The following is a 9,567-nucleotide window of genomic DNA, read 5'->3' as shown; positions in this document are numbered from 1 at the left end:
GAGAGCGTACGCATGCGCAGCGCGGACGTGTATGAGGTGCAAATATGGCAGTGTGTATAGAGATATTTTTCTGACTTTGACACACATATAGCTCCTGGGCTATATGGATGTATTTAACCCCTGCCAGTTTTCCAGAAAAAAGCGGGAGAAGAGCCCGCCGTGAAGGGGGCGGGGCCTATCTCCTCAGCACACAGCGCCATTTTTCCCACACAGCTCCGCTGGTAGGAAGGCTCCCAGAATCTCCCCTGCATCCTGCAACTACAGAAACAGGGTAAAAAAGAGAGGGGGGCACTTATTTGGCAAAATAACAGATATAAGCAGCTATAAGGGATAGACACTTATTGTAAGGTTGTCCCTATACATATATAGCGCTCTGGTGTGTGCTGGCAAACTCTCCCTCTGTCTCCCCAAAGGGCTAAGTGGGTCCTGTCCTCTATCAGAGCATTCCCTGTGTGTGTGCTGGGTGTCGGTACGTGTGTGTCGACATGTATGAGGAGGAAAATGATGTGGAGGCGGAGCAATTGCCTATAATGGTGATGTCACCCCCTAGGGAGTCGACACCTGAATGGATGGCCGTAATTAAGGAATTACGTGACAGTGTCGGCACGTTACAGAAAACTGTTGACGACATGAGACAGCCGGCAGCTCAGTTAGTGCCTGTCCAGGCAGGGGCTATTAAACGCCCATTACCTCAGTGGGTCGACACGGACCCAGACACAAACACTGACTCCAGTGTCGACGGTGAAGAAACAAACGTATTTTCCAGTAGGGCCACACGTTACATGATCACGGCAATGAAGGAGGTTTTGCACATCTCTGATACTGCAAGTACCACAAAAAGGGGTATTATGTGGGGTGTGAAAAAACTACCCGTAGTTTTTCCTGAATCAGATGAATTGAATGAAGTGTGTGATGAAGCGTGGGTTACCCCCGACAGAAAACTGCTAATTTCTAAAAAATTATTGGCACTATATCCCTTCCCACCAGAGGTTAGGGCTCGTTGGGAAACACCCCCTAGGGAGGATAAGGCGCTCACACGCTTATCAAAACAAGTGGCATTACCGTCTCCAGAAACGGCCGCCCTTAAGGAGCCAGCAGATAGGAGGCTGGAAAATATCCTTAAAAGTATATACACACATACTGGTGTTATACTGCGACCAGCAATCGCCTCAGCCTGGATGTGCAGTGCTGGGGTGGCTTGGTCGGATTCCCTGACTGAAAATATTGATACCCTGGACAGGGACAATATATTATTGACTATAGAGCATTTAAAGGATGCATTCCTATATATGCGAGATGCACAGAGAGACATTTGCACTCTGGCATCAAGAGTAAGTGCGATGTCCATTTCTGCCAGAAGAGGATTATGGACGCGACAGTGGTCAGGGGATGCGGATTCCAAACGGCATATGGAAGTATTGCCGTATAAAGGGGAGGAGTTATTTGGGGGCGGCCTATCGGACCTGGTGGCCACGGCAACGGCTGGGAAATCCACCTTTTTACCCCAAGTCACCTCGCAGCAGAAAAAGATACCGCCTTTTCAGGCTCAGTCCTTTCGTCCCCATAAGGGCAAGCGGGCAAAAGGCCACTCATATCTGCCCCGGGGCAGAGGAAGGGGAAAAAGACTACAACAGACAGCTTCTTCCCACGACCAGAAGCCCTCCCCCGCTTCTGCCAAGTCCTCAGCATGACGCTGGGGCCTTACAAGCGGACTCAGGCACGGTGGGGGCCCGTCTCAAGAATTTCAGCGCGCAGTGGGCTCACTCGCAAGTGGACCCCTGGATCCTGCAGGTAGTATCTCAGGGGTACAAATTGGAATTCGAGACGTCTCCCCCTCGCCGGTTCTTGAAGTCTGCTTTACCAACGTCTACCCCCGACAGGGAGGCGGTATTGGAAGCCATTCACAAGCTGTATTCCCAGCAAGTGATAATCAAGGTACCCCTCCTACAACAGGGAAAGGGGTATTACTCCACGCTGTTTGTGGTACCGAAGCCGGACGGCTCGGTGAGACCCATTTTAAATCTGAAAACCTTGAACACTTACATAAAAAGGTTCAAGTTCAAGATGGAGTCACTCAGAGCTGTGATAGCGAACCTGGAAGAAGGGGACTACATGGTGTCTCTGGACATCAAGGATGCTTACCTCCATGTCCCAATTTGCCCTTCTCACCAAGGGTACCTCAGGTTTGTGGTACAGAACTGTCACTATCAGTTTCAGACGCTGCCGTTTGGATTGTCCACGGCACCCCGGGTCTTTACCAAGGTAATGGCCGAAATGATGATTCTTCTTCGAAGAAAAGGCGTCTTAATTATCCCTTACTTGGACGATCTCCTGATAAGGGCACGGTCCAGAGAACAGTTAGAGGTCGGAGTAGCACTATCGCAAATAGTACTACGACAGCACGGATGGATTCTAAATATTCCAAAATCGCAGCTGATTCCGACGACACGTCTGCTGTTCCTAGGGATGATTCTGGACACAGTACAGAAAAAGGTGTTTCTCCCGGAAGAGAAAGCCAGGGAGTTATCCGACCTAGTCAGGAAACTCCTAAGACCAGGCCAGGTGTCAGTGCATCAGTGCACAAGGGTCCTGGGAAAGATGGTGGCTTCTTACGAAGCGATTCCATTCGGCAGATTCCACGCAAGAACTTTTCAGTTGGATCTGCTAGACAAATGGTCCGGATCGCATCTTCAAATGCATCAGCGGATAACCCTATCTCCAAGGACAAGGGTGTCTCTCCTGTGGTGGTTACAGAGTGCTCATCTCCTAGAGGGCCGCAGATTCGGCATTCAGGATTGGGTCCTGGTGACCACGGATGCCAGCCTGAGAGGCTGGGGAGCAGTCACACAGGGAAAAAATTTCCAGGGCTTGTGGTCAAGCATGGAAACGTCACTTCACATAAATATCCTGGAACTAAGGGCCATTTACAATGCCCTAAGTCAGGCAAGGCCTCTGCTTCAGGGTCAGCCAGTATTGATCCAGTCGGACAACATCACGGCAGTCGCCCACGTAAACAGACAGGGCGGCACAAGAAGCAGGAGGGCAATGACGGAAGTGGCAAGGATTCTTCGCTGGGCGGAAAATCATGTGATAGCACTGTCAGCAGTGTTCATTCCGGGAGTGGACAACTGGGAAGCAGACTTCCTCAGCAGACACGATCTTCACCCGGGGGAGTGGGGACTTCACCCGGAAGTCTTCCACATGATTGTAAACCGTTGGGAAAAACCAAAGGTGGACATGATGGCGTCTCGCCTCAACAAAAAACTGGACAGATATTGTTCCAGGTCAAGGGACCCTCAGGCAATAGCTGTGGACGCTCTGGTAACACCGTGGGTGTACCGGTCAGTGTATGTGTTCCCTCCTCTTCCTCTCATACCAAAAGTACTGAGAATCATAAGAAGGAGAGGAGTAAAGACTATACTCGTGGCTCCGGATTGGCCAAGAAGGACTTGGTACCCGGAAATTCAAGAGATGCTCACGGAAGACCCGTGGCCTCTACCTCTAAGACAGGACCTGCTCCAGCAGGGACCATGTCTGTTCCAAGACTTACCGCGGCTGCGTTTGACGGCATGGCGGTTGAACGCCGGATCCTGAAGGAAAAAGGCATTCCGGATGAAGTCATCCCTACCCTGATCAAAGCCAGGAAGGATGTAACCGTACAACATTATCACCGTATTTGGCGTAAATATGTTGCGTGGTGCGAGGCCAGGAAGGCCCCTACGGAGGAATTTCAACTGGGTCGATTCCTGCATTTCCTGCAAACAGGACTGTCTATGGGCCTCAAATTAGGGTCCATTAAGGTTCAAATTTCGGCCCTGTCGATATTCTTCCAAAAAGAACTAGCTTCTGTACCTGAAGTTCAGACGTTTGTCAAGGGAGTACTGCATATACAGCCTCCTTTTGTGCCTCCAGTGGCACCTTGGGATCTCAATGTAGTGTTGGGATTCCTAAAATCACATTGGTTTGAACCACTCACCACTGTGGACTTGAAGTATCTCACTTGGAAAGTGGTAATGCTGTTAGCCCTGGCTTCAGCCAGGCGTGTATCAGAATTGGCGGCTTTATCCTATAAAAGCCCTTACCTAATTTTTCATACGGACAGGGCAGAATTGAGGACTCGTCCTCAATTTCTCCCTAAGGTGGTTTCAGCATTTCACTTAAACCAACCTATCGTGGTGCCTGCGGCTACTAGGGACTTGGAGGATTCCAAGTTGCTGGACGTAGTCAGGGCCCTGAAAATATATGTTTCCAGGACGGCTGGAGTCAGAAAATCTGACTCGCTGTTTATCCTGTATGCACCCAACAAGCTGGGTGCTCCTGCTTCTAAGCAGACGATTGCTCGTTGGATTTGTAGTACAATTCAGCTTGCACATTCTGTGGCAGGCCTGCCACAGCCAAAATCTATAAAAGCCCATTCCACACGGAAAGTGGGCTCATCTTGGGCGGCTGCCCGAGGGGTCTCGGCTTTACAACTTTGCCGAGCAGCTACTTGGTCAGGGGCAAACACGTTTGCTAAATTCTACAAATTTGATACCCTGGCTGAGGAGGACCTGGAGTTCTCTCATTCGGTGCTGCAGAGTCATCCGCACTCTCCCGCCCGTTTGGGAGCTTTGGTATAATCCCCATGGTCCTTTCGGAGTCCCCAGCATCCACTAGGACGTTAGAGAAAATAAGAATTTACTTACCGATAATTCTATTTCTCATAGTCCGTAGTGGATGCTGGGCGCCCATCCCAAGTGCGGATTGTCTGCATTACTTGTACATAGTTATTGTTACAAAAATCGGGTTATTGTTGTTGTGAGCCATCTTTTCAGAGGCTCCTTCTGTTATCATGCTGTTAACTGGGTTCAGATCACAAGTTGTACGGTGTGATTGGTGTGGCTGGTAATGAGTCTTACCCGGGATTCAAAATCCTTCCTTATTGTGTACGCTCGTCCGGGCACAGTATCCTAACTGAGGCTTGGAGGAGGGTCATAGGGGGAGGAGCCAGTGCACACCAGCTAGTCCTAAAGCTTTTACTTTGTGCCCAGTCTCCTGCGGAGCCGCTATTCCCCATGGTCCTTTCGGAGTCCCCAGCATCCACTACGGACTATGAGAAATAGAATTATCGGTAAGTAAATTCTTATTATTGCGAAAAGATTTTTCTGTGCAGTTTCTGAGTAGCTCGAGACTTACTCTTCCAGTGCGATCAGTTCAGTGCTTGTCGTTCCTGGTTTGACGTCACAAACACACCCAGCGTTCGCCCAGACACTCCCCCGTTTCTCCAGCCACTCCCGCGTTTTTCCCAGAAACGGCAGCGTTTTTTCACACACCCATAAAACAGCCAGTTTCCGCCCAGAAACACCCACTTCCTGTCAATCACACTACGATCACCAGAACGAAGAAAAAACCTCATAATGCCGTGAGTAAAATACCAAACTTCTTAACAAATTTACTTGGCGCAGCCGCAGTGCGAACATTGCGCATGCGCAGTTAGCGGAAAATCGCTGCGATGCGAAGAAAATTAACGAGCGAACAACTCGGAATGAGGGCCTATATGCAATGTGGTGCAAAAATACCTGCCTGCACATACTATTTTGCCATGATATATGGACTAGACGGGAGCGTGCATCGCATGGGACAATGCACACAGTGCTATTTAAACTGGATGCAACGCTATTTGAACTAAAAAGATCAAATAGCATGCGAGATATGCACCGTAAGGCGCAGAAGAGTGGAATCATGTGCTGGAAGACAGCTATAAGGAGGCACTGGGAGGAGAGAGACTGGGTCGTCGCCCTGCCTCTCCCTCCGCCCGGGCTCAGGGATACATTAGATGAAATAACAGTGTTGACTATAATAAGATTTTACTCACCGGTAAATCTATTTCTCGTAGTCCGTAGTGGATGCTGGGAACTCCGTAAGGACCATGGGGAATAGCGGCTCCGCAGGAGACTGGGCACAACTAAAGAAAGCTTTAGGTCACCTGGTGTGCACTGGCTCCTCCCACCATGACCCTCCTCCAAGCCTCAGTTAGGACACTGTGCCCGGACGAGCTGACATAATAAGGAAGGATTTTGAATCCCGGGTAAGACTCATACCAGCCACACCAATCACACCGTATAACTCGTGATACTATACCCAGTTAACAGTATGAATATAACTGAGCCTCTCAACAGATCAACAATAACCCTTTAGTTAGGCAATAACTATATACAAGTATTGCAGACAATCCGCACTTGGGATGGGCGCCCAGCATCCACTACGGACTACGAGAAATAGATTTACCGGTGAGTAAAATCTTATTTTCTCTGACGTCCTAGTGGATGCTGGGAACTCCGTAAGGACCATGGGGATTATACCAAAGCTCCCAAACGGGCGGGAGAGTGCGGATGACTCTGCAGCACCGAATGAGAGAACTCCAGGTCCTCCTCAGCCAGGGTATCAATTTTGTAGAATTTAGCAAACGTGTTTGCCCCTGACCAAGTTGCAGCTCGGCAAAGTTGGAAAGCCGAGACCCCTCGGGCAGCTGCCCAAGATGAGCCCACCTTCCTTGTGGAATGGGCTTTTACAGATTTTGGCTGCGGTAGTCCAGCCGCAGAATGCGCCAGCTGAATTGTGCTACAAATCCAGCGAGCAATAGTCTGCTTAGAAGCAGGAGCACCCAGTTTGTTGGGTGCATACAGGATAAACAGCGAGTCAGTTCTCCTGACTCTAGCCGTCCTGGAAACATAATTTTTCAAGGCCCTGACTACGTCCAGTAACTTGGAATCCTCCAAGTCCCTAGTAGCCGCAGGCACTACAATAGGTTGGTTCAAGTGAAAAGCTGATACCACCTTAGGGAGAAACTGGGGACGAGTCCTCAATTCTGCCCTATCCATATGGAAAATCAGAAAAGGACTTTTATATGACAAAGCCGCCAATTCTGATACACGCCTGGCCGAAGCCAAGGCCAATAACATGACCACTTTCCGCGTGAGATATTTTAGATCCACGGTTTTTAGTGGCTCACACCAATGTGATTTTAAGAAACTCAACACCACGTTGAGAACCCAAGGTGCCACTGGAGGCACAACCGGGGGCTGAATATGCAGCACTCCTTTTACAATGTCTGAACTTCAGGTACTGAAGCTAGTTCTTTCTGGAAGAAAATCGACAGAGCCGAGATCTGTATCTTAATGGAGCCTAATTTTAGGCCCATAGACACTCCTGCTTGTAGGAAATGCAGAAATCGACCTAGTTGAAATTCCTCTGTTGGGGCCTTTTTTGGCCTCACACCAAGCAACATATTTCCGCCATATGCGGTGATAATGTTTTGCAGTTACATCTTTCCTGGCTTGAATCAGCGTAGGAATGACTTCCTCCGGAATGCCCTTTTCCTTTAGGATCCGGCGTTCAACCGCCATGCCGTCAAAACGTAGCCGCGGTAAGTCTTGGAACAGACAGGGCCCCTGCTGCCGCAGGTCCTGTCTGAGCGGCAGAGGCCATGGGTCCTCTGATATAAGTTCTTGAAGTTCTGGGTACCAAGCTCTTCTTGGCCAATCCGGAACCACGAGTATCGTTCTTACTCCTCGCCTTCCTATTATTCTCAGTACCTTTTATATGAGAGGCAGAGGGGGGAACACATAAACCGACTGGTACACCCACGGTGTTACCAGAGCGTCCACAGCTATCGCCTGAGGGTCCCTTGACCTGGCGCAATATCTTTTATAGCTTTTTGTTGAGGCGGGATGCCATCATGTCCACCTGTGGCCTTTCCCAATGGTGTACAATCCTTTGGAAGACTTCTGGATGAAATCCCCACTCTCCCGGGTGGAGGTCGTGTCTGCTGAGAAGATCTGCTTCCCAGTCGTCCACTCCGGGAATGAACACTGCTGACAGTGCTAACACATGATTTTCCGCCCATCGGAGAATCCTTGTGGCTTCTGCCATCGCCATCCTGCTTCTTGTGCCGCCCCGTTGGTTTACATGGGCGACTGCCGTGATGTTGTCTGATTGGATCAGTACCGGCTGGTTTTGAAGCAGAGGCCTTGCCTGACTCAGGGCATTGTAAATGGCCCTCAGTTCCAGAATATTTATGTGTAGGGAAGTCACCTGACTTGACCAAAGTCCCTGGAAGTTTCTTCCCTGTGTGACTGCCCCCCAGCCTCAAAGGCTGGCATCCATGATCACTAGGACCTAGTCCTGTATGCCGAACCTGCGGCCCTCTTGAAGATGGGCACTCTGCAGCCACCACAGTAGAGATACCCTGGTCCTTGAAGACAGGGTTATCAGCCGATGCATCTGAAGATGTGATCCGGACCACTTGTCCAACAGGTCCCACTGAAAAGTTCTTGCATGGAACCTGCCGAATGGGATTGCTTCGTAGGAAGCTACCATTTTTCCCAGGACTCGCGTGCAATGATGCACCGATACCTGTTTTGGCTTCAGGAGGTCTCTGACTAGAGATGACAGCTCCTTGGCTTTCTCCTCCGGGAGAAACACTTATTTCTGTTCCGTGTCCAGAACCATCCCCAGGAACAGTAGACGTGTCGTAGGAACCAGCTGTGACTTTGGACTGTTTAGAATCCAACCGTGCTGTTGTAGCATTTTCCAAAATAGTGCTACCCCGACTAGCAACTGCTCCTTGGACCTTGCCCTTATAAGGAGATTGTCCAAGTACGGGATAATTAAAACTCCCTTTTTTCGAAGGAGTATCATCATTTCGGCCATTACCTTGGTAAACACCCTCGGTGCCATGTACAGTCCAAACGGCAGTGTCTGGACTTGGTAATGGTAATCCTGTACCACAAATCTGAGGTACTCCTGGCGAGGATGGTAAATGGGGACATGCAGGTAAGCATCCTTGATGTCCCGGGATCCCATGTAATCCCCCTCGTCCAGGCTTGCAATAACCGCCCTGAGCGATTTCATCTTGAACTTGAATTTTTTTTATGTATGTGTTCAAGGATTTTAAATATAAAATGGGTCACACCGAACCATGCGGTTTCGGTACCCCAAACCGTGTGGAATAGTAACCCCGTCCTTGTTGAAGTAGGGGCACCTTGAGTATTACCTGCTGGGAATACAGTTTATTAATTGCCTCTAGCGCAGCCTCCCTGCCTGAGGGAGTTGTCGGCAAGGCATATTTGAGGAAACGGCGGGGGGGAGACATCTCGAATTCCAGCTTGTACCCCTGAAATACTACTTGAATGAAACAGGGATCCACCTGTGAGCGAGCCCACTGATCGCTGAAATTTTTGAGACGGCCCCCCACCGTACCTGGCTACACCTGTGGAGCCCCCGCGTCATGCTGTGGACTCAGAGGAAGCGAGAGAAGAATTTTGATTCTGGGAACAGGCTGACTGGTGCAGCTTTTTCCCTCTTCCCATGTCTCTGTACAGAAAGGAAGCGCCTTTGACCCGCTTGCTTTTCTGAAGCCGAAAGGACTGTACCTGATAATACAGTGCTTTCTTAGTCTGTGAGGAAACCTGAGGTAAAAATATTTCTTCCCAGCTGTTGCTGTGGATACGAGGTCCCAGAGACCATCCCCAAATAATTCCTCACCCTTATAAGGCAGAATCTCTATGCGCCTTTTAAAGTCAGCAT

Source organism: Pseudophryne corroboree, chromosome 4 (assembly GCF_028390025.1).
Source record: "Pseudophryne corroboree isolate aPseCor3 chromosome 4, aPseCor3.hap2, whole genome shotgun sequence".
In the NCBI taxonomy this organism is placed as follows: domain Eukaryota; kingdom Metazoa; phylum Chordata; class Amphibia; order Anura; family Myobatrachidae; genus Pseudophryne; species Pseudophryne corroboree.
The sequence above is the reverse complement of the archived record's forward strand: the minus strand, read 5'-3'. Positions refer to the sequence as shown.